Raw genomic sequence first — 26,313 nt, 5'->3', positions numbered from 1 at the left:
TATATATGAGTGTGTTTGTATATAGATATGTATATATATGTATATATGCATGTGTGTGTATATATATATATATATATATATAGTATGTATACACATACATATGTGTGTGTATTTGATCCAAGAGCTTTTCTTTTTCTTTTCTATTCTATTTCTATTCTGGGGTGGAGAAAAATGCTTGGTAATTAAGAAATAACAAAAACAAACAAAAATGCTAATAGGAGAAGATAGCATAGGAGCTATTCCTTCAAGTAAGTCAGGGATCCTAAGAGGTAAAAGTGAAGAAGACATGAATTCAAAACATGGGACAGACTGTGCAAAGACATGGAGGCAGAAAATGTAATACTGAGGTAAGGAAAGAGCATGTTATCCAGTTTGTAATGTAGAGCAGGTAAAAATAATATTGTGGAAAAGTATGGAATATGAAGTGGGCAATGGACAGTTCAAGTGTTGTGTCTATATACAAAGGATAAAAACACATGAGAACACATCCTCTAGCACTTTGGATAGGTCAAAGAGGCTTAAATATACAATGATAGATATTCTCATCAGTAATTTCAGTGTTCCACTGAAATATTAAAACACAACAAGCCTATGGCACTCATTATCGCTTGAGTGATTTGCAAATATGTGAAGGATCTACGGTCTTGTCAGCTTGAGGAACTCAATGTGTGGGAAATTCAGATTAGAACCCATTCCACCAATTCAGATCAGAACCCATTTATGATTTAGTTCCTGCATCTAAAGTTGTTTCAGACATTTAGAAGTTAAATGAGTTAACCAGAGTCCCACAATTATTAAGTGTCAGAGAAGGGATTAGAACCCAAGTCTTCTTGTCCCCAAGCCTTAGTTCTCTATCCACTATGTCACGCTATGTCTAAAAGGGGTGATCCAATTTGAAAATTTGAAAGGGTTTCTGAGAAATTTATAAATTTGGTAGTAATGAATCAAGTCCCTCTTCTTCCAAGAAGCTTTCTACTTTTTCAACTTTTCTAACGTCTTCTTAAACTCATGATCATTATTGCTGCCTTTTTTTTAATTGTCAATTAAAAAAAAGAGTCTTAATTTTGTCTTCCCAAATCAAATTGTATGCTTCTGGAAGACCCAGGCCATATCTTAGACTACTTCCAAATTTCCCCAAGAGCTGAACAATTAAACATTTGAGAACTATTGATTGAGAGGCAGCTAGGTGGTGCAGTGGATAGAGCTCTGGCCTTGGAGTCAGGAGGACTGTAATTCAAATCCAGCCTTGGATTTGACACTTGACACTTACTAGGTATGTGACCCTAGGCATGTCACTTAACCCTGATCCCCTCACCAAAAAAGGAAAAAAAAAGAAAAGAAAATAGAGAAATATAAGTCTATAAGAACACAGAATATAACAGTATCATTTGGGGTAGCAAGATGGCACAACGGATAGAGCACCGGCTTGGGAGTCTGGAGGACCTGAGCTCAAATCTGGCATTGGACATGTAACACTCACTAGCTGTGTGACTCTGGGCAAGTCACTTAACCCCAATTGCCTCACCAAAAAAATTTTGATTAAATGCTGCAGTACTAGAAGGGTAACAGCTGTTTACTAAGCACCTATTATGCGTTAGGCACTATGCTAAGCACTTTACAAATACTATCTCATTTGATCCTTGTAACAGCCATGTGAGGTAGGTGCTATTATTATCTCTTTTATAATTGAAGAAATTGAGGTTGGTAGAGGTAAAGTGACTCATTCAAGGTCATACCACTAGTGATGGAGGTTAGTATTTCTCTGATAGAAGCAGAGAAAGAATTACAAAGACAAATAAGATACCATTCTTGGACTCAGTAAGCTTATAATTTAGTTTAGGGAGGTAAAATTAATAGAAACAAAAACAAAGAATATATGTGGTTTGGATTTCTATAGTTTACATTATATTAATTATATTGTTTGATATGAGGTCATATATCATATTATATTAATATTATTTACGTAGTTCACATTTCTATAACATGTTAAGACCTATGAAGCATATTCTCATAATTACCATTAAAAGGTCAATAGTAAAGTATTTCTGTGCATGTTTTATAGATATATCTGAGGCTCATAGCAATGAATTATCTTGCTCATGGTCAGACAACAAGTAAGGATTGCAGTTAGGATTCTAACTTTCATATCTCCAGGCTCCAAGTCTCTCATTATTTCATCATGAAGCCTCTACATTTATATAATACTTTAAAGCATATAAAAGCACCTCTTAAAACCATCAATAACCCCACACAAATACTAATATTTGAATTTTCAGATATGGAAACTGAATCATTGGTCACAAAGCTAATGTATGTTGAAGCCAAGACTCAAACTCAGGCATTCTGACTCTGGGTTTAGTGTTCTTGGCACTCTGCAACTGAAGACATTTTCTCTCTCTTGATGCAAGTGTTTAATTCAGAACTCTGTCCAGAAGTCCTTTTGACTCACTGAGGAGACTGTTGGTGCCTGTTAAAAATACTTAACCATCAAGGAACTTTGTATTCTTTATCCCTGTACTCATTCTCTAGCCAGTTGTTTTCAAAGATGTACAAAGAGCACTGGAATTCGAAGAGAGATAACCTGGTCTGAGAACCATCTCTCTGTGTCCTTAGGCAAATTGCTTACCCTCTTAGAGATGTAATTTCCTCATTTTTTGTTGTCATCATCATTATCATTATCATCATCATCATCATCATCATCATCATCATCATCATCATCATCATCCTAACATTCCACACTTCATAGAGCTATAAGGAAACTTCTTTGTCAGGTAATAGAGAAATGCAAGTTAACAATATTATCTATACTTATTAATCTATGCTTATTGACAATTATATAATAGCAAGTTATTTTAGGGACAGTTAGGTGGCACAGTTGATGGAGTGTTAGGCCTGGAGTCAGGAAGACTCATCTCCCTAAGTTCAAATCTGGCCTCAGACACTTTCTAGATGTGTGATACTGGGCAAATCACTTAACCCTGTTTGCCTCAGTTTCCTCATCTGTAAAAGGAGCTGGAGAAGAAAATGGAAAACCACTCCAGTCTCCTTGCCAAGAAAACCCCAAATGGAGTCATGAATAGTCAGATGCAGTCAAAACAACTCAACAACAAGAAGCTATTTTTACCTATGACAGTCAGTATGGAAGAGTAGATGGACAGCTTCATTTTGAACACATAATGACTGTGTGACCCTGGGCAAATCATTTGACCTCTCAATGCTCTGGGCAACTCCCTAAGATTATAAATGGCAGAAAATGTGTCATCTGCATTGGTAGAGGGAGTTTTTCCACTTGGGAATTCCCTATACTAATGAAACCATTGGTCTAATCTCATCTTTATCCACTATCTTATTATCATTGACTGCCCTCTAGGGACATACTTGTTGAGAACCAGTTATCCCCAGAGCGGGAGGAGAATATTTGTAATTGCTACTGGATGACCAAGTAGCCTCATTATCATCCTCCTTTCCTTGCTGTTGGTGCTGTGCCTCTGTTCTCCTGGCCACCCTACTGTACCTTCTCCTTTTTTGTGAATTTCTAGGTGTTAATTGTTTGCCTGTTCTTTGGATTCTCTGCTTTGTGATGCTCCTGGGCCTTCTCATCCTAGAACTTCCCTCAGGTCCTGTGTCTTTCTCACTCTAGAATATGAGCTAAGGTCTATCTTTTCCCATTGCTAAGTTCCTCCTGAGTACTGTACTTTAGTGAAGGACCCAAGACAGACATCCTTCATTCTTCTCCCAGGTCTGTTTTGACTCTATGGCTGCACTTACCTTCCTTCCCCTTCCTGACATCCTGATGAATCTATTCAACTCTGCACTCTCCACTTCTCTTGACTTCCTTGCCCTGCCAACCTTCAGCCTTGTACTCCCACCATCTACTTCCTTTGCTTCCAGTCACATACTGCTGAACAAAGATGGAGAAATCACAAACCTGTGCTGACTGGGTCCACTAAAATTCATGTTACATAATCTTTTTTTTTAATTTTATGAATTTATTTTGATTTATCAACAATCACTTCCATATGCTTTGGAGTTGAAAATTTTTCTCCCCCTTCCTGCCCCCCACCCTCCCCAAGATGGCACACAATCTGATATAGGCTTTACATTTACATTCCCATTCAACATATTTTCACATTAGTGAAGTTGTAAGTAAAAATTAAAACTAATAGGAGGAACCACGAGAAAGAGGAAACAAAACTCAACAGAAGGTAAAAATGAGTGATAGTGATTCTACTTCCATAGTTCTTTCTTTGGATGTGGATGGCATTTTCCATCCCGAGGCCTGTGGAGATGTCTTAGATCCTCTCAATGCTGAGAAGGGTTCATTTTACAATCTTAGTCATTGCATAACGTGGCTGTTATTGTGTACAAAGTCCTCTTGGTTCTGCTCACTTCACTCAGCATCAGACCATATAAGTCTTTCCAAGTTTTTCTGAAGTCAGCCATCATTTCTTATAGCACAATAGTATTCCATTACATTCATATACCACAACTTGCTCAGTCATTCCCCAATTGATGGGCATCCTCTCAATTTCCAATTCTTTGCTGCAACAAAAAGAGCTGCTATGAATATTTTTGTACATGTGGGTCCTTTTCCCATTTGTTTGATCTCTTTGGGATATAGCCCTAGAAGTGTTATTGCTGGGTCAAAGGGTATGCACATTTTTGTAGCCCTTTGGGCATAGTTCCAAATTGTTCTCCAAAATGGTTGGATCATTTCACAACTCCACCAACAATGTATTAGTGTTCCAATTTTCCCACATCTTTTCCAACATTTATCATTTTCCTGTTTTATCATGTTGGCCAATCTGATAGGTGTGATGTTGTTTTGATTTGCATTTCTCTAATCAATAACGATTTAGAGCATTTTTTCATATGACTATAGATGGCTTTAATTTCTTCATCTGAGAATATGTTACATAATCTTAACTGGAATCTCATAATCCTTTTACATTTCCTTAATCTATTCACAACTGCCCTCACTATAGCAGCTTTTCCAAACCTTTTCATTTCTCCTCCAACCTCCCGTGGTTCTCCTATTCCCCTGTCCTCTCAGATGAAAATCTTGCCTCATATCTCACTGAAAATATACTGAAGCCATTTTACTATCTCTTCTTGCAGAGTTTTGTTTGTGATATGTAGGAATGCTGATGATGTATGTGGATTTACTTTATATCCTTTTACTTTGCTAAAATTGTTAATTGTTTAAACTTTTTAATTGAGTCTTTGGGATTTTCCAAGTATATCATATCATCTTCAAAAATATATAGTTTTATTATTTCATTTCTTATTCTTATTTCTTTTTCTTCTCTTACAGTTATTGCTAGGATTTCCAATACAATATTAAACAATATCAGTGACAGTGGGTATCCTTGTTTCACATCTGATCTTGCTGGGAAGGCTACTAGCTTATTTCCATTACAAATAATGTCTGCTGGTGGTTTTAGATAAATACTTTTTATCAATTTAAAGAAAAATTCATTTATACAAATACTTTCAAATGTTTTTGGTAGAAATGAGTGCTGTACTTTATCAAAGGTTTTTTCTGCAACTTTTTATATAATCATATGATTTTTAAACTTTTATTATTTATGTAATCAATTATGTTAATAGCTTCCTTATGTTAAACCATCCCTGCATTCCTGGTATAAATCTCACTTGGTTATAATGTATAATCTTTGTAACATATTATTGTAATTATCTTTGCTTTTTATATATGTATCCCAAACCTTAGCACAATACTTTGCACATATTAAGCACTTACATTTTTTCATTCACACATTCAAATCTATATGGAAGCTAATAAAGAGGGGGGGAGTTTAAAGTAACTCATCTATGCAAAACATCTGGCTTATTAGCTGTATTTTCCACTTTTCATTGGGATACTTTGTCTTTGTGTGTCCGCAGCCATCCCCACGGTCTTGTATCCTGTGTTGAGATGCTAAATGATTGTCTATGTATATATGGGAATAGAACCCTACTCTAATTCTCCATACCAGGTGCAAAATTCTTTCTTTCTTTTTTTCTTGGCCACGAGAAACCCAACATACAATGTTATATTAGTCATCTTTGTCATAAATTTACTTGACTGTCTGACCTTTAAAACACTCTCGGTCTCTTGAAATATGAATTTTCATTCTGAGAATTCCTTAGTGCCTTTGGCATATAAGCCAAACATATTTGACAATCTGTTTGGGAAGTAACTTTCTCAACCCCCTTTACTGCCCTAGGGATTATCACATGGAAAATTTTCATCATTTGGCAGATGATGGCTCCATGAAAGACAGACTCTGGCTGAAGAGACTGGCTGTTTTTAGTAAACTGGTCAAACTACAACAAAGTTCTTATATTAGGGTGGGGGTAGGTAGAGAGTGGGGATGCACAACCTGCTGTCATTGATAATTCAAGCTGAGCCCATTTTGGATTAGTACAATGGAAAAAAAATAAAAACATGGCTGTGGAGCCAGAAGACCTGGAATCAAATCTAACATCTGATGCTTAATACCTGTGAGACCTCAGACGCATCATTATACTTCCCTAGGCCAGAGTTTCCGTATCTGTAAAATAAGCAGGTGGAACTAGATGGCCTCTGAGGTACTTTCCAGCTCTGCATGAATGATCCTATACTTCATAGCAATAAAATGAATAAAATTAAGGAGCTGAAATGCAGGAAGAATAGAGGAAAACATTTGAGCAAAACATTGCTTTCAGGGAAATTTGCAAAATAGAATGCCCACATAATAGGTTGTTAGAACTGGAATGAATTTTAGGGAATAGAGAGAGAGATTGGACTTGTGATTTCACTCACTTCTGAATTAGGAAACTGATTTTTTACTAATGCATATTGGCCTACTTAGAGTCTTAATGATTGGCTAAAGCACTGAGAGGTTTACATTAGGGAGTCACACAATGCAGAGGTAGGAATGAAACTTAGGGATCATCAAACTAAAATTCCTCATTAAAGCAAAAAAAAAAGAAGTTATCAATGCTTTTTGTTTTATGTCACATTTATTTCCAAATACACCAGTTATCATCCTGTACCCTTCGCTTGCAGTAAAAATGCTCAACATTCTTTCTAACAACAAAGATTGCAATGAATTCCCACTAACCATCCTGGGTGACATTTGTTTGTATCCTCCAATGATTTTGCCAAAAAAAGAATACCCAGCATGCCAGAAGTCTTGAAGTATTTCTCTCAACTTTGCTAGAATACCAGTAAAGCACTAGCTATCTACTTATTGTACCTCACTCTTGTCATGTGATTTCCCGTGTTAATATATATTTTCTTGATGACATTTTTTACTCCTATTTTTCCTTGAAGTTTCTCATTGTTTACATGCTATGCCCTGCTCACACCCACCACATACTTCTTCAAAACCCTCTGCCTGACATCCGTTTTCAGTTCCTTGGAAATTTATGTTTCATATCTCACTGACATACGGTAATATCAGATAGTGTTTATAGTAAAAATTTGAACTTTTGCTTTTGTGGGAAGCTTGGTGTTATTTCCTAGAGGCAACCCAGTCTACTGTTGCTTCCTTGTGAACCTCCAGCCCCAATTCATTGTATATCTATACCATCTTTCTAGGTAGACATACTGAAAAATTTGCCATATTAGTTTTTTTCTTGTTTTTAAATAAAATTTTATTGACTTAAAAATATTTACATTTCCTTCAGTATTCCACCCTCCTCCTACCCCTTTTCAGAGCAATATCTTATATCAAAGAATTTTTTAAAACAGCAAAAACAATAAGCTCAAATAACTAACATACTGAAAAACTCCATTATATCCATTGTTCCATACCTATGATTCTCCACCTCTACAAAAGAGCTGAAGAGAAGATATCTCCTCATGTGTTCTTCTTTGAGGCCCAGTTTGGTTATTATCATTTTGCAGTATTTTTTAATTTGTTAGAATTGTTTTTATTTTCATTTACAAAATTGTAGTCATCAGGTAGTTAATTTCTTAGTTCTACATCATTGCATATATGTTTTTATGTTGCTCTGTGTTCGTCATATGCATTGTTTTTATGACACAGTAAGAGCCTTACAAAAATTCGTTTAATCATTTTTCAATCAATTATCATTTTCTTGGTTTCCAATGCTTACCACCACAAAAACTGCTACTATAAATATTGTAATCACTATGGGGTCTTCCTCTTGTCATTGAGTTTTCTGAGAATATATATGTAGCAATGAAAATCCTAGACAAAAGATAGGGCATTTTAGTTACTCTCTTCACTTAATTCCAAATTGCTTTCCAGAATAGCTGCATCAATTCATAGCTTTACCAAGAATACATTTGTGTTCTCATTTTCCCCTTTCCACTCCCCATTGGCTATTCCTATTTTTTTTCATTTTTAACAATTTTATGTGTTTGAACTGAAACTTCAAAGTTTTTTTAAATTTGAATTTTCTTATTGTTACTAATTTTGAGCACTGTTTCATATGATTATTAGCTATTTAGAATTCTTTTGAGAATTGTTTGTGTTTATCCCTTTGCTACTTGTCTATTGCAGGATGGTGTGTGATCTTATATATTTTGTTAATTATTTATTATTTTGTATATCATATCCTGATCTGAGCTCTGGTATTTGAATTAAAGATTCCCTCCCCCATTATCTACTTCACTTCTATTAAATTAATTCTGTTCAATAAAAAGCATTTCAATTTTGTCTAATTAAATTTTCATTTTATCTTTTATAATTACTTTTATTTCTTTTTTGTTTAAGAATTTATACCTAGGGGCAACTAGGTGATGCAGTGGCTAGAGCACAGGCCTTGGAATCAGGGGGACCTGAGTTCAAATCTGGCCTCTGAAACTTGACCATGCTAACTTATGACCCTGGACAAATCACTTAACCCAAACTGCATCGGAAAAACAAAAGACCCAAACAAACAAAGACTTCCATTGATTTCTTTCTTTGTCTCTCTCTTTTTTTTTTTTAAAGAATTTGGACCTATCCTTTGCTATAAAAGACATATGATTTACTCTTCTTCTATTTAAATGTCATCTTGAATATTCAGTTATGCATATATTTTGAATTTATTGTGGTCCATGATATAAGATGTTGGTTTAAACCTAGTAGTTGCCAGATTGATTTCCAAATTTCCCAGCAATTCTTTTTAAATAGAAATATTTCTGATGTAATTTATGTTTTTAGGTTTATCAAATCCTGGGTTATAGAGTACAATTATTTCTGACTCTTCTGTTTCTCATCTATTCCAGTGATTTATTTTTCTATTTTTAAACTAGTACTAAATAGATTTGAGAGTTCCTATTTTATAGTATAGTTAGAAGTCTGAAAGTGCTATTCTTTCTTTCTTCCTACTTTTTCATCACTTCCTCTGGTAATCTAGATCTTTTGCACCATCAAGTACATTTTGTTATCATTTTGTTCAATTTTATAAACCATCTCTTTAGTAGCTTGGTTGGTATAGCATCAAAAATGTATATTAATGTCTGTAGCATTACCACTTTTTCATCATATTGATATGTTACAGGCATGAGCATAGAATATTCCTCTGGTTATTTAATGTTCATCTTAATTTCTTTTGGGACCATTGAAAGTGCTTTGGCATTTTGGTTCCCAGATATTTTATGCTTTTGTAAGTATTATTAATGAGACTTTTCCTTGTATTATTGCCTTCTGTGATTTCTTATTTCCAATTTTCACGTGTTATTGATCTCTGAGTATTTTTTGAGTAACATTTTTGAAATGTTACTGACAATATTAATTGCCATTGAATTTCTTTGATATTTCCCTAGGACCACATAAATAAGCTGTAATGTCATCAGCTGATCAAGATTGTTTTATCTCCTTTTAACTTAGCTTACTGAGTTTAATTTTTCTTTGGTTTTATTGCAAGTATAATAGGGGTCTGAGAGCAGACTAGCATTCTGGGCTTTGCAGGTCACAGGAGCAAGAATTCCCCTTTGACCAGAGTATGATTTGGACTGTTGTGATATTTGAGCTGGAAGGTAGACTTAAATTTTTTGCCTAAGAGTTCTGAAAATATAGTGTTAGAAATGCTAGCTATATAGTAGGTCAATAAAAAGAAACTTAAGAAATACACATAAGCAAAGAGAAAACAAAATTATTACTTTTTACAGGTAATATAATGGTAAACCTAGGGGACCCTGGAAAATCAACTAAAAGTAACTGAAATAATTACTAATAACAGCAAAGGTGCACATATAAAATAAATCCACATAATTCATTAGTATTTCAATATATAGTTAATAAAAACCCAGTAAAAAGAACTAGGAAGGAAAATTCAATTCAAAATAATTTCAGAAGCTATAAAATATCAGGAATAGTATCTACCAAGATTCACTAAGGAACTAATAATTCCAATTATAAACATTATTTGAGTAAATAAAAAAAAACCAGACCTAAATAAGTGGAGAAACATTAATTGCTCATGAGTAATTTGAGACAATATAATATGAATAATACTACCTAAATTAGTTCACTTATTGAGTGCCATGATAATCAAACTTCCAAAAGAATATTTTATAGAGATAAAAAATAATAAAGAAATTCATGTGGAAGAACAAAAGGAAATTAGAGGTAATAATAAAAAAAATGGAAAGGAAGAGAGTCAACCAGTAACAGATTAAAATGATTTGATGCTGGTTAAATGGGGAGAAGGGAGACAAACATACACATGAGAGAGAGAGAGACAGAGATAGGAACAGACAGAGACAGAAACAGAGAGACAGAGACAGAGAGAGAAACAGAGAGACAGAGAGATAAAGACATAGAGATAGAGACAGAGAGACAGACAGTGACAGAGAAAGAGAGACAGAGAGAGACAGAGAGAGATCAATTGATCAATTTGTGGGAAAAATTAAGTTTACAACATACAGAAATGAATGAAGAAGTACAATCATGTTTGATTAAGCTCAAAGTTGCTAGTTACCAGGGGGAAGACTCACTATTTGATGAAAATTATTGTGAAAAATAAACAGCAGTCTGGCAGAAAGTAAGTTTAGACCAGCATCTCACACCATGCACCATGACAAGCTCTAAATGACCTAGAATTAAAGGATTATATTATAAATGAATGGAACAAGGAAGGAATTGTTTTAGATCAATAGATAAGGGAAGAGTTCACAAGTATAATTTTGATGATATAAAATTTAAAATAAACTTTTGCTTAAACAAATATGACACAGTCAAATTAGAAGGGTATGGGGTATACACACACACATATATATATATACGTGTGTATATACACACACACACACACACACACATATGGTAATCATGTTTTTTGTTTAATGTTGTTGATTTTTGCTTCCTTAATGCCAGATGTTCCTCCAGCTTTTGTATTTTGAAATTATTTCTCTTTTGCTTCTTTGGATAAATTCTTTGCTATGGATTCAATTTTTTTTCCTGCTCTGCTAATTGAGTATTTTTTATTTCTACACTGAGAAATATAATTTAATATATATGTGCAATATTCCATTTTAATTTCTCTTCATAATGATTTAATTCATCTTTTGAACCATTCTCAGATTTCTAGTCCAGGGTCAGACAACTAGTAAGTATCAGAGGCTGGATTGGAATTCAAGTCTTACTGACTCTAGGTACAGTGTGCCAATTGTTTCACATCACTCTAAATGGTTAAAATTTTTTGGGGGTCAACGCAGCATAAATATTCCTTATTTATAGTTATCTATTCTTCTGGTAATCACAACCAGTTATCCATGGACTAGTTATAAGTGTAACTCAAGGGGGAGCTAGGTGGCATACTAGAATGTTGTATTTGAAGTCACCAAGACTTCAGTTCAAATCCTACCTTAGACATTTACCAGTTATGTGAGTCTGAGCAAATTCTTAACTTTTATGAGTCTCAGTTTCTCATATATAAAATGTGGGTGATAATAGTGCCTACCTCACATGGTTGTTGTAATAATCAGATATCAGATATAAAGTACCTTGCAAACAGTTAAGCACTATATTAATGTCATCATCATGATGATGATCATCATCGTTCCTACTCAGTGATGAAGTATGTGGGCAATCCTCCCTCTTCATTTTCTCTTCCCATGATAGCATGGCACTATTAGGGCAATATCTTCTATGGTCTGCCTATAGACAATGAAATAATTTTTTAAAAATATTTTTTTAAGAATCACACTCTCATATCTAGCTCTGTCTAAATGAATCTTTAATGTATTTCAGATGTCACATTAGGAAAAACAGTTAAAAAAATATTAACCAAAAACTGGTGGATTTTTGGGAAGGGAGAATGCTGCTGGCACTTGGGGAATAGAGGAGTTCACTCTGGAGTTCATGCTGGTTCTGTGAGAAACTTCTGCTTCTAAATGGAAAAGGAATAGAAATACTCTTCTTATTTAAAGTGCTAGTGTGCTTTCACTGCAGGTTGGGATTTAATTACATTTAACAAGCAACTGTTAAGCACCTACTCTTTTAGATCCTGTGTAAGGCAAGAGCTAGGAACATAAAAACAAATGAAACAGTTAATGATTTCAAGGAATTTACACAGTCTATTAGAGAATCTATTAGAGAAAAAAAAGTACATAGATCAGGAAAACAAAAAAAAATGATTTCATTGAGAAACACTGCTCATTTACGGAATCAGATCAGTCCTATTTTAGGAGCAGACCCTTTGGCTGACCCTTGAAAGGAATTAGGAGTTTCAGGAAGTTGAGATGAGGAGAGTCCTCATTTCTACCAAATCAATCAATCAATCACTTGATCAAATGGTCTTCCTTAGTTCCTACTATGTGCAAGTCACTGTCTTATGTGCTGTGGATATAATGATAAAATGAAATAGTTCCTGCACACACACACACACACACACACACACACACACACGTGTGTGTGTGTGTGTGTCATGTTCATATTATGTATGTATACATACACACACATATACACAGACACACTTTTCCCCCAGAAAATCAGGGAACTCATTGGGAAGAAGCCTTAAAGTTTGCAAAGTGCTGGACATATAGACGGATAGAGTCATAGAGACATATACATAGATATAAAGAGATAGGTAGATGAGTAAGTTAGTAGCAAATTTGTTATCTGCTTACTAGGATCCAGGCACTGTACTAAGTGCTGGGTATATAAATACAAGCAAACAATATAGGCTCTGTAGTCAAAGAGCTTCTTGTCTAATGCAGGAGGTTAATATAAATGGGTGTTGGAAAAGGAGTGAGGAACATGTGGCAGCATTGTGAGGAGATGGCCAGCTTCCCAACAAGATAAGGAAAAAAAAGTCATCTGTAAGTGAAAGGAATCTAATGCAAAAGTTGAAGTTTCTGGTGGGAGGAAGAGAGAGATGACTGGACCAAAACAGAAGGGCACAATGTGGAGACATTGGGGAAGAGATATATCCCACCTCACTTTCATAAATCCAATTAATTTCAACTTGCATGTGTTAAGAATTACTATATTCGGCTCAGATTCTTGCAATCTAGCCAATAGCTCACTAACATTCAGACTCCTTAAGAGTCCACCTTGTATGATAGATGTTCTAATAACCTTGTCTTTGGCTAAAAGAAGGCTTGGGTCAAAGTCTTTCAGGCAGGATCTGCATGTTGTGATATTGGGGTCCCAGCATCCCTAACCCTTAAACCTCAACAGTGCCATGGATGGAAATAAGGAAATCCAGAAATGCAGTGGATATGGGGCAAAGATAATAATGAATTCTTCTTTCAGAGGTGATGAGTTGGAGATATTTACAGGACACTCAATTTGAGATGTCCTATAGGGATGCCCATCAATTGGGGAATGGCTAAACAAGCTGTGGTATATGATTGTAATGGAATATTGTGTTATAGGAAATGACAAACAGGATGATTCTAGAAAAAACCTGGAAAGACTTCTGTGAACTGATGCTGAGTGAAGCGAACAGAGCCAGGAGCACATTGTATGCAGTAACAATAATATTGTATGATGAAGAACTGCGAATGACTTAGCTATTCTCAGCAACACAATGATCCAAGACAATCCCAAAGGACTAATGATGAAGCATACTATCTACCTCCAGAGAAAGAACTGATATTGATTGAATACAAACTGAAGCGTGCTATTTTTCACTTTCTTTCATTTTTTTTTCTTTTGAGTCTTCTTGTACAAGATGACTATTATGGAAACATTTTACATAATTGCATGTACGTAACCTCTATCTTATTGCTTACCCTCTCAGGGAGGGGGAGAGGAGAGGAGGGGATGGAGGGAGGGAAGGATAATATCTGGAATTCAAAACTTTAAATAAAAATGTTTTTAAAATTGGGAAAAAATAATTACTATATTCAAAGTCTTGGGCTTGGTATGGGGAGTATGAAGGAAAAAAAACCAATGATAATAAACCTATTTGGTGGGAACAAGGGCTATTATTATCTTCAACATCCACATTTTACAGAGAAAGAATCAGGGCTCAGAGCAGATCAATAATTTGCCCAGTGTCAGTGGTCTCTCCTAACTCCAAGTCAATTTTTCTTTTTAACCTATTACTTTTCATTTCCTCCCAGACAGCCTTTCCTGGGGCATTACGTAAAGTCAAGGTGCCATGATTCTTCACCATAGATATTGTATGCAACAGATTCCATAAAATGATTGTGTCAGGCATGGGATGGTGTATGTATATGTGTGTATGTGTGTATGTATGTATGTATGTATGTATGTATGTATGTGTGTGTGTGCATGTGTGGTAGGAGGTTGAGCACATGAGTGAACAAATGATATCCATGTTCCAAAGACAATATTATGATAGAAACAAAGTACACGTTTTCCATTTCATATAAAGATACATGCCAGGCAGCCACTGGGATATTCAAACATATAAAAACAACCACATCTTCATAAAGGACTAAAAAACACGTACCAAAGTTATATTGATATTGAAAGGACCTCAGTGTTTTTGAAGGAATGCAGGCTGGTTTACTCTGCACTTTGGGAAGAATCCAAGTGAAAAGATTAGGGACTGCTTCATATACCATGGGCTAATTATCCCATGGCAAACAGGATTGAAATAAAATCTACATGAGGCAAGCATTTGCACACATATTGTACTCTTTTGGCTTAAGAGACCTCCTACACTCCCACCCTTCTCCATCTTGCCACCAGCATCACAGACAGAGTTGAAGAGACCTGGACAGTTCAACTAATACCTGTACAAGAATCTGCCTGTGCTTCCACATCTGTAACAAGGTGTTGGTCACCTAGTCTCTGCTTGAAGACCTCTATGGCAACTCACTGACCCTCCTTCGGCAGCTCATTCTGTATTTGGACTACCCCAATTACAAGGCAATATTTTCCTTATATATCAAAGTGATGTCTGTCTCTCCCTAACTGCATTGCTCTTTTCTAGACTGCAAGAAAATAGACATAGATGAAGTTTTCATCTTCTTTCACTGTTTAAGTGCCTAATTTAAGACTTTGTATATAGTAATGCTTAACATTGGAGTTAAACACTGGATACAGCCATTGCTTCTGTCTTTGCTCTTGCCCTGTGATCTTAGGACTTTGCCTTTTTCTTTCCTTTAGATGAAAAGTTTATGTTCAGAGTAAAAATTTTGAGAATAAATTTAAAAAAAGGAAATGGGTGTCTTTATCTCTTTTAACTTTAATTAAATGGGAGGAGGAGAGATGGAGAAAAAAATCATTTCAGTCAATCAGTGAATCTGTTTTCAAACACTTATTAAGTACATACTATGGGTCAGAAATTGTGCTAAGTATTAGAGATACAAAAAAAGACAAAAGCATGGCATCTGAATTCAAGGAGCTCACACTCTACTGGCACAGACAACGTTGTACATTACTATGTACAATTATATTATGTATTATACAAACAACTATGTACATTACTACATACACACGTATTTGACATTTAACAACTTTTTACAAACTGACTCCAACCTACCTTTCAAGCCTTATTATGCATTACTCTCCAACATCCAGTCTATAGTCTAGAACTTTCTATTCCTGAACATGACCCTCTATTTCCCATCTCTATGCTTTTTCATAACTGCCCTTTTTCCCTGATATACATTTCCTCTTTATCCTTGCCTCTCAGAATCCCTAGTTTCCTTCTAAACTCAGCTCATGTCCCCCGCTGAGGTTTCCCCCAAAGTTCTCATCTGCTAGTGCCTCCCCCCCACAAATTATCTTCTAATTATGCGTTTATTTTGTATATTTTTATAAATGCATATAATCATATGTATGCATATGTACATATACATATACATATGTATATGTACATATGTGTGTATACATGCACACATGAGGCAACCTGGATAGAAAGCTAACCTTGAAGCCAGACAGACATTGATTCAAGTCTGGTTCTGACCATGTGGCTTTGGCAAGTCTCTTAACTTTCAGTGTTCTAGGCAACCCTCTAAGAAAATATATTGCAAAACCTGTATCAACTTGCATTGGAAGAGGGGGTGTCCCACAAAGAGACATGCAGGGCATCTCAAGAAGTTCCTTGCACCTAACAAATCACAATGTGCATGTTGTATCTCTGGAGAGAGCAGTGGACCTGGAGTAAAAAAGATCTAAGATAAAATCCAGTCTTAGACACTTAATAACTGTGGGATGCTGGGCAAGTCGTTTAACATCTCTGTCTCAGTTGTCTCAACGGTAAAATGGGGATCACAATAGCACCTGCTTCCTGGGGTTGTTGTGAAGATAAAATGAGGTAATATTTGTAAAGCATTTAGTATCGTGCCTGGAACATAGTAGGTGCTTAGTGAATGTTTGTTTCCCCTGTTCCTTCCCCAATAAAATGTAAGCTTCTGAGGGCAGGGGCTGGTTCTGTTTTTGTCTTTGTATCTCATGCACCTTACATATTTCCTGGAACATGTTAAATACATGTGTATAGTTATTGATTGATTCTACCTCTAAAATACCATGAATTCAAACTACTTAATGATGATTGATATAGACAGTCATTCAGTAAACATGAAGTTAAGTGTGGAAAATGACTAGGATGGTCATGAAAGGACTTATGTTGGTTTGTTTGTTTTAAAATATTCTGCCCTATCTCAACCTAAATGTGGTCTGAATTGTTTAATAGTCATTTTTATGTTGGGACTTGTTGAAAGTCTTTCTGTTCCCCCTCAAAAACAAGAAAACAAACCCCAAATATTCATATACAACTCAAGTCTTATTCCATTGTCTTACCTTGGAATGGAGATGGCTATGGGGTCTCAAATTCACTGGCATCAGAGTTAGAAAGGCATTTCCTACCTAGCTGGAAAGGTTTTGAATTCATCCACTGATGTACTCCACACCTGTCAAGAGAGTACCAGGCTAGTTAAATTTAGTAAGGCATACAATAAAAAGATTGGCTGCTAGCTGCTAATGCTGCTGCTTGTTTTCTTAGCTTAAGTAACCCTACTAAGGTATGAAAGAGGTATAATTGGTCAGCATGAAGACAAGATCCTCATAGAGAAATTCTGCGTCTTTGAAGTTTTAAGTGATACCCTTGGGAAGGTTAATGAACTAAGCCATTCTTAGTCATGAGTGGTTGGCATGACTATTAATCAGATCCTCCCAGCTAAAGTTTGGTGGAGAGGAAGAGAAAAGAAAGGCAGCTAGCTAGGCAGAACTGGATGGGGCACTGGAGTGGAGGACTCTGGTTATTCAAGGATGCTGAATGCTCACTGCAGCTGCAAAGAGAAGCAAAAGGGACTCAATAAAAGGAATTTTGATATTGAAGGTACTGAGTGCACCTTTCTACCTCAGATTTTTACATAGGACTCGCCCTGTTTTTGCAGAAATTAATAGGAAAAAATTGGATAAAGCACTTTTTTTCTTTCTTTCTGTTTTGAATTGCTTCTAAGTGAAACCCTGCTTTGTTTCTTTTTCCAGTGGTTGTTGCTCTGTGTTGGTTTTCTACTCAGAGATTCACAAAACCTTCTCAGACATCTACATTTCTAGATTAACATACCAGGTTTACCAAGGCACAGATCTCTCTCTGAATCTTACAGTAGCAAAATGTAAATTGTTTATCCCAGAACTTTTGATGCTTGAAAATAGAATGTCAGTCTCTTAATGAGCCTGGTTAAACACATTCTTACTCTAAGCCTTATTAAAAACCAGTGGGTTGGGAATTCTAACGTTTCTCATATGGTCTGAGTTAAAGAAGTATGTTTTCCCATATCAGTCTTTGGAATAAGTTCTTTCTAGTACATACTGTAGAGCTATAGACAGTGTCCATGAATGAATGAATGAATGAATGAATGAATGAATGAATGAATGAATGAATGAATGGAAGTCTGATGGGTGAGGGGGCTACAAAGGACATTTTTGTGGATAGGTGTAGAGGGGATCCAGATTTCACCATCTCATGCAGGATTTAAGTGCAGCAATCACTCATGGCAAATAGGGAAAGGAAATTTTAGCTAATATTATATGACTGTTGGTTTAGAGATAGAAGGGACTTTGTAGAGCATCTAGCTTAAGCCATTCATTTTATCATTGAGGAAACCCGTCACAGGGATATACCATGGTCACCTAAACAGTGGATAGCAGAGTCAAAATTTGAACTAAGGTCCATTGACTTAGAATCCAATATTATCTCCTTTACACCATTCTGTTTCTTTCAATCTTATGAAAATAGAATTAGAAATCACACTTAGTTCTCAATTTCTAAACAAATGACAAAAAAGGATTTGAGGATAAAATCTTGAAATTTATGAGACTTAACTTCATGAGTTCAAATTTGGCCTCAGATATTTACTAGCTATGTGACCCTGGGTAAATCACTTAAACCTGTTTGCCTTAGTTCCTCATCTGTAAAATGAACTGGAGAAGGAAATGGCAAACTACTCCAGCATCTTTGTCAATAAACCCCAAATGGGGTCACTGAAGCAACTGAACAAACAAATAAACAAAAACAAAAGTCAGTCCCACAAGAATTCATTGTAAGCATAATAGGTATATTCAGGAGACTGCCCCATCTCTGAAGTAAATTTCTTACAGTGAACAGAACATCAGTTCTGGAGTCAGTGGACCTTAGGTCAAAACCTACCTCTAATGATTACTATCAGAATGACCTTAGTTGAGTCTCTTAGAGGAAGCTAGGTGGAACAGTAGATAGAATGCTGGATCTGGAGTCAAGAAGACCTGAGTTCAAACAAGTCCTCAGACACTAGTTGTTTTACTCTGGGCAAGTCACCTAACATCTGTCTGCCTCAGTTTCTTTGACCATAAAATGGGGATAATAATAGCATCTACTTCCCCAGGTTATGAGGACCAAATGAGATATAAAGTGCTTAGGAGAATCCTTGGCACACAGTAGGTGCTTAATAAATGCTTGTTCCCTGAACTCAGTTTCCTCATTGGTAAAATCAGGGTATGGACTACATGTTTTCTAAAATCACTTCCATTCTAGATCAATAATCTTATAACTGGATCTGACTCATGTACACCCTATGGAAAAAGTATGGGCCCCTTCAGAGTCACGTATTATATCCTAGGGTCTGGGGCCCTTCTGGTTCCACTTATGCAAAGCCCTGAGCTAGGCACTAGGGTTACAAAGACAAAATAAACCCTAGTTCCTACCCTCAGTGAACTTGAATTCCACTGGAGAAATAAGAAATGTGTGTCTGCTTGTTTTCATTCTCTACTGGATCAAAGAGAGAGCAATTAGAAAAGTAGATCACTCCCATGTGATCCAGTGGAGAAAGGTGACTACAGGAACATGAACCATAATGCACCCACTTTTGTCTTTCAACTCTTCTTCCTCTCTTCCCTTCTTTACCCCCTTCCCCCTATCTCCAGCCCCTTAAGACTTAGCAAGATCATTTAAAGAGATTCGTAAAATAACCATAAGTACATACACACAAAAAAGGGGGAGAAAGGAGCATAGCTGCAAAGAAATATGTTTATGTTGATCTCAGTCATATTTGTGCCATGTGCCGTGATGTAGTTTAGCTTTGTTTAATCTTTGTTTGGTTTAGTTGTAAAATTGGTCTGGAGCCATTAAGAATAACTTGAATGAATCAGTCTATTGTTTATAGTTACAAAGTGTTTTCATACACATAACTGCATTTGGTCTTCATAAGAATTCTATAAAGCAAGTAATGCTGATGCTGTTATCCTGTTTTATGGATCATGTAACTGTGCTTCATTGAGATTAAGTAGCTTGAGCAAGTTACATGGACAGTAAGTGGGTAAGTTAGGTTTCAAACCCACCATATTGTTTTCTCATTTTAAAAAGCCTGGTTGTAAGAAAAAAATCAAAATTGGAAATTGTTCATGAAGAAGTAGAAATATGCAAATTACACACACATTTAATGGTGGTGGTACGGTGGAGAGCATTTGGGAGAACTAAAGGAAAGAGCAACAGAATAATAGTAGTGCGATTATATTACAGGTTACCAGATCTGCTGGAGGAATTGGATAATGAGTTCTAGAAGTAAATTGTGAAGCTGGTAAAACAAACAAGATATAATTATAATGGTGGACTTCAACTATCTGAATAACTGTCAAAGCCACGCTGGCTCTCTTTTATTAATCTTCTATTTTTTAGATGTTCTTTGTCATGTCTTTAATTGTACATTACAGAATTTTGATAATAATCAAAGTAAACTCCATAGCCTATAATTTTCAGGATCCATTACCTTCCTTCCTTCCTTCCTTCCTTCCTTCCTTCCTTCCTTCCTTCCTTCCTTCCTTCCTTTTCTTCTTCTTCTTCTTCTCCTTCTCCTTCTTTTTCTTCTTTCCCTTCCCCTTCTTCTTCTTCTTCTTCTTCTTCTTCTTCTTCTTCTTCTTCTTCTTCTTCTTCTTCTTCTTCTTCTTCTTCTCCTCCTCCTCCTCCTCCTTCTTCTTATTCTCCTTCTTCTCCTCCTCTTCCTCCTTCTCCTCTTCCTCCTCTTTTTCTTCTTCTTCTTCTCCTCCTCCTTCTCCTTCTCCTCCTCCTCCTTTTCCTTCTCCTTCTCCTCCTTCTCCTCTTCTTCTTCCTCCTCCTCCTCCTTCTCCTTCTCCTCCTTTTCCTGCTCCTTTTTTTTTTTTGAAAATCAGGATATCTGATAATTTTAAGTGCTATAGCAGCTTTCCTATTCTCATCATCTTCTCAACTTAACTGACAGTGGCTCAGGACTCATCTACGATAATGATAGGCCTAGAGCTAGAAAGGACCTCAGGGTATAATTAGTCCAACCTCCTCATTTTACAGGTGAAGACAGTAGGTAGTAAGGATCAGAGGCAGAATTTGAACCCAGGTCTTTGGACTACAGATACAGTGTTCTTTTCACTATTCCTTAGACTCCAACAAATAACAGTTATCGATAAAATAAAATTGCTTACATTGTGATTACTCTTCTTAATAGCCTTCTCAGTAATCAAGGAAACATTTTTACTATTTCTTTTAGGACTAGGATGCTTTTTTGTCTGGGTTTGCTGGATTAGAATCAATTATCAGCAGAATTTAAATCTTGAAAGTCTATCACATTTTTTGATTAAAATTCCTTTTCAGAGTCTAAGTTCAAGGAATCTTAATTTCACTCTTTTTCTTTTCTCTTTGGAATTTCCTCTCTGCTAATCAAGGGTACAATCAAACTATGCCTTGCTGTCACTTTTCTTATCTAGGGCCAATTCTGACATAGCATCATTGCTACTACTCTTTTCACTTTATCAGCCAGTTTTTTTTTTCTCATTGGTCAGAATTAGTTGTAGAATAACAGTATTCCTCCTTATTTCTTCTGTCTCCTGAGACATGAAATCAATATTAAGGCAAGTCAAGATTATGTCAGTAACTCTTCCAGCAAACATAAAAGTAGGAGTAAAATTGGAAGGCTTACCATTTTCAAGGAGGCAATAGGGGTTTCTATATCTTTCTTTGAGTCTATATGAAAGCAGACTTTGGGTGAGGGCATTTAAAAATTTAGGAGAGATGAGGAGGGGCCCCGAGAAAGTCTGTTGCTAAGGGATACAACCTGCTTAATAAAGCAGGAGGTAAGGTAATGTTGAAGGTAAAAACTAGCAGAGATTGTGGAATTTAGGATTTTCAGGAAAGAACCACAGAATTTAAGATTTGGAAGAAACTCTAGTCCAAACCTTATATGAAAAAGAATACTCTTAATGATGTGTCTATTAAACATTTGGAGACCTATAGAGGAGCCTATTAGATCTGGAGGCAACCTATTGTTCCACTTTCAAATAACTCTAATTCTTAGGGACTTTTTTCCCCTGACATGAACCTAATTTTGGTATTCTACAACTTCCACTCTTTCCTAGTTTTGCTCTCTCTAGATGAACAATAATACAAAACAGTGTAATTTCTCCCAACATAGACTTTCTAATGCTGGAATATGGTTACCACGTCACCCCAGAAACTTCTCTTCTTTGGGCTAAACATCCTCGTTGATCATCATAAAATAAAGTTCCAAAGTCTTTCACTATCATGATTATTTTCCTCTGGTTATTCTCCAAATTATCAAAAGAGAGAGTTTCAAATATCCTTTGATGGAGATGGGATAAATGCTTAATGACCGAGGAATAGCATGCTTTCTGGTAATAATGGAGACCTATTTGAGGTTGCATTGTGTTAAACTAAGTCAATGCAGTGTCCCTAATGTGAGCAACAGTGGTATGTTGCTAAGAATTAGGAATGAAGGAGGTTGTGATAGGAGTGACATAGTATGGAGGGTTAAGAGAACAGGAAGGGTAAAAAGTCTAGAAGGCAAGAGATTCAAGGGTCGGGAAGAGGGCATTGTTGAAATGACTGACCACAAGGTCAGAATTGGATTGAGAGGGAAGTCAGGACAGACCAGTGTTGATTGATGGAGAATAGACAGAAGTCAAGGGGCCAAGATTCAGTATGAATGTGAAGAATAGATGAAGGGAGAATAAAAGAATGAGAGAGGTAGGACAGACCATTGATAGCATCTGCTTTCAAATGAGAAAAAAAAAGTTATCCCCCCAATAGGTAATGTAGTGAAATTTGAGCCATTTTCAATTATCAAATTAAAAAAAAACCCCCAAAAACTTAGGTTTGGAGAAGTCAGCAAAAAATAATAAATTAAGTGAATAAATTAGATGTATGAATGAACAAAATTACTAAACAGTTCAATCAACACATCCTTAAGGTTCTGATGAAAGACGTGGCATACGTATAAGGAAGAACTCTGTAACAACTAGATCTGTCCTAAAGGGAATGAGTTGGTCTAGATACAGTGTTGGGGAACTTGCAACCTTGAGGCCCCACGTGGCCCTCTAGGTCCTCAAGTGTGGCCCTTTGACTGATTCCAAACTTTACAGAGCAAATCCCCTTAATAAAAAGATTTGTTCTGTAAAACTTGGGCTCAGTCGAAAGGCCACACCCAAGCCCAAAAGGCCACAGGTTCCTCACCCCTGAAAGGTAGTTGAGTTCCTGCAATGTCCACCACTGTGGGAATTATCAGCTGTTGCTCATTCCATTTGAGTGAAGGGGAAGATGTAGAGTGGAGTGATGAACACCTAGTACCCCCTTGGCATCTAAATAAGGCTATTAGTTCAAGGAGAAGTTGAGTGAAGCATAGATCCAGAAGCTAGTGAATTACAGAATATATACCTTAGTTTCCCAGTCTAAGTCTTTTCCTTTCCATAATTTATGACTCTCTATATTATTTACTGATTTGTAAGCTTCCATCTGCTGACCTGATAGATGATAGGTCACAGTGGTAACAAAGCTAGATTTGGAATCAGAGTATCGGGATTTAAATTTTATTTTTACTTAGAAGCTGTATGAGTTTCAGACAGTCACTTAACATTTGTGATTCTCAGTTTCCTCAAGTATAAAATGAAGGTGTTGGATCAGATGGGTTCTTAGGCTCCTTCTAGTTCTAATCATGATCATATGATCAATCCTTTTCCCCCTGCTCCCTTTCTTTCTCTCCTCTTCTTCTTTTTCTTTCTCTCTTCCACCCTCTCTCCCTTCTTCCTTCCCTCTTCCCTCTCGTCCTTCCTCCTCCTTGCCGTCTTCTCTCTCAGGTGTTTATATACCTTTCTTATTTTTATAACCTTGTAATTCAATGTACTGTCGAGTTTCTTTCCTCAAACCTATACTACTGTTGGCAGAGACTCCTTTCCTTACCCTGATGCTATCTGAAATCACTTCTCACCCAGAGGAGGGCAGTTCTGTTTCTTATTGTGAAGAGACATAACATTAGGAATCTTTAACCAGAGGCTGGATGATTATATTTTAGAGATTTTGTGGATATACTAGGTCAGGGCTCTAAAATTTGTTTTGGAACTAGAAACTAGTTTAGTTAGGAGCCAAATGAATTTTTTGACTTTTAAGGGAAGAAGGGTGGGGGAGAAGTTACAGCATGTTACTAACGCACTACCCCTGTCATATGACTTTATTACTCAAAAGATTTTAGTGGGTTTCCATGGCTTGTCAAATAAGGTATAAACTCTTGGTTTTGGCATTTTATGGCTTCCATAATCTGATTCCAATCTACCTTTCTAGCATGATTATTTCCAACCTCAGTTTAGGACCCAAATGAAGGTCACTAAGGATCCCTAGAAGGGTTTTGAAAAAGATAACTTGGTGTGGTGGGAAGAGCACTGGAATGGTGTCAGAACACTTACATTGGAATGCAATTACATTGAAAATGTACATTGAAATTACATCAAAATGTTTCTGCCATTTACTTATTCATAAATGTTTGACTAATTGATTGACTGTTTCAGGTTAAGCCTTTATTTCCCTTCCCTAGTTCTCACTGTTTTCATTTGTAAAATTAGAGGGTTGGACTATTAGTTTCTAAGGTCCCTTCCAGCTCTAATACACTACCATTATGTTATTCCTCTAGAAGATCTCAAAGAGGATGCTAAACACATGGGCCACATACCGGACAGGTGGAAGCCTTGGTGTCTCATGACACCTTCCTATTTCGCTATCTTAATGCTCTCCTCTGCCTAAATTCAGAAGCTGCTCTGAGAAATCCAAGAACTCCCTCAACTGGGGCTCCGACATGCAGGCCTTTGGTACATGTTATCTCCATTCTGACACATATCCTGGCATAGACAACTACTATTGTCTCTACCAAGTAGAATGAGAGGGTGCCATGGAGCTCTTTTTTAATGATCACGAAAATGAAAGACTAAATTGTGTGAGAAAAATAAAAATAGACTTTGGTTGTTTAAAACCAGGTCACCCTGAAATACCAAGCATCCCAGTACAATCACTGAGCTCCATTTTAGCCCTAGTTCTTCAGAATTTGTTAGGGTCTGAACCAGATATCTGTTAGAGTGTCTTCCAACTGTTAACATTCCATGACTCCTTAAGGAAACACGGCAAAAAAAGGTAAATTGAAGTAAACTCTCCATTTTGGAAATTTTTCCCATGGTCTCATAGATGTAGAGCCAGAAGACACTTCACAGGCCATCTAGTCTGACTCTTTCATTTTACAGATGAGGAAACTGAGTCCTAGAAGGTTGTGGCTGGTTGGTTGGTTATTGTCCTTTGTTATAGAAGAGGACCAAAATGACATCATTATGCTATAGTCGAGTTTCAGCGTGTCCAACTGTGCCTGATCAGACCAATACAAGCTCAGAATGCTCTACTACAGGGCAGGCACAAATAGTCCCTGTGAACTTTTCGGGTTGATTCTCTAAATCTGCGTATCCTGCATTTCCTTTGAGTTGTTTCAATTCTGCTTTGCTCACAGAGCACAGAACCTTCTTTGATGTGGTTATGACATGCTGAGTGGCCCTGTGTCAGTGTCTCCCATGCCACACAATCAATTCCAAAGTTCTTAAGAAAGACCTTAAGAGTGTCCTTGCATCGCTTCTTCTGACCACCATGTCAACACTTGCCCTGTGTGAGTTCTTCATAAAATAGCCTTTTTGGCAAGGGTACATTTTGCTAACCCATTGGAGTTATGTTCTCTGAAGCAGAGTTTGAATGCTTGAACCAGTTTACTTTGAGAAAGGAATTCAGTGTCTGATATCTTATCCTGCCAGTTGATCTTCAGAATCATCCTAAGACAGTTCAAATGGAAGAGATTCCGTTTCCTGCCCTGTGTCTGGTATGCTGTCCAGGTTTCACAGGCATTCAACAACTGAGGTCAGCACAACGGCTGTAGACCTTCGGTTTGGTAAGCAGTCTAATGCCTCTTCTCTCCCACACTTTCCTTTGGAGCCTTCCAAACACTGAGCTAGCTCTGGCAATGCATGCATCAATCTCGTTATCAATGTGTACTTCCCTGGAAAGTACACTGTCAAGGTAAGTGTGGCTGGTACAAGATCACACAAGTAATTAGTTTCAGGAGTGGGATTTGAACCTAGGTCCTCTGAGTTTAGAGCCAGTGCCCTTAACGCTGTCTCAAAGTCTGAC

Source organism: Phascolarctos cinereus, unplaced genomic scaffold (genome assembly GCF_003287225.1).
Source record: "Phascolarctos cinereus isolate Bilbo 61053 unplaced genomic scaffold, phaCin_HiC Scaffold_4;HRSCAF=312, whole genome shotgun sequence".
NCBI classification, from domain to species: domain Eukaryota; kingdom Metazoa; phylum Chordata; class Mammalia; order Diprotodontia; family Phascolarctidae; genus Phascolarctos; species Phascolarctos cinereus.
This window is presented reverse-complemented; position numbering follows the sequence as displayed.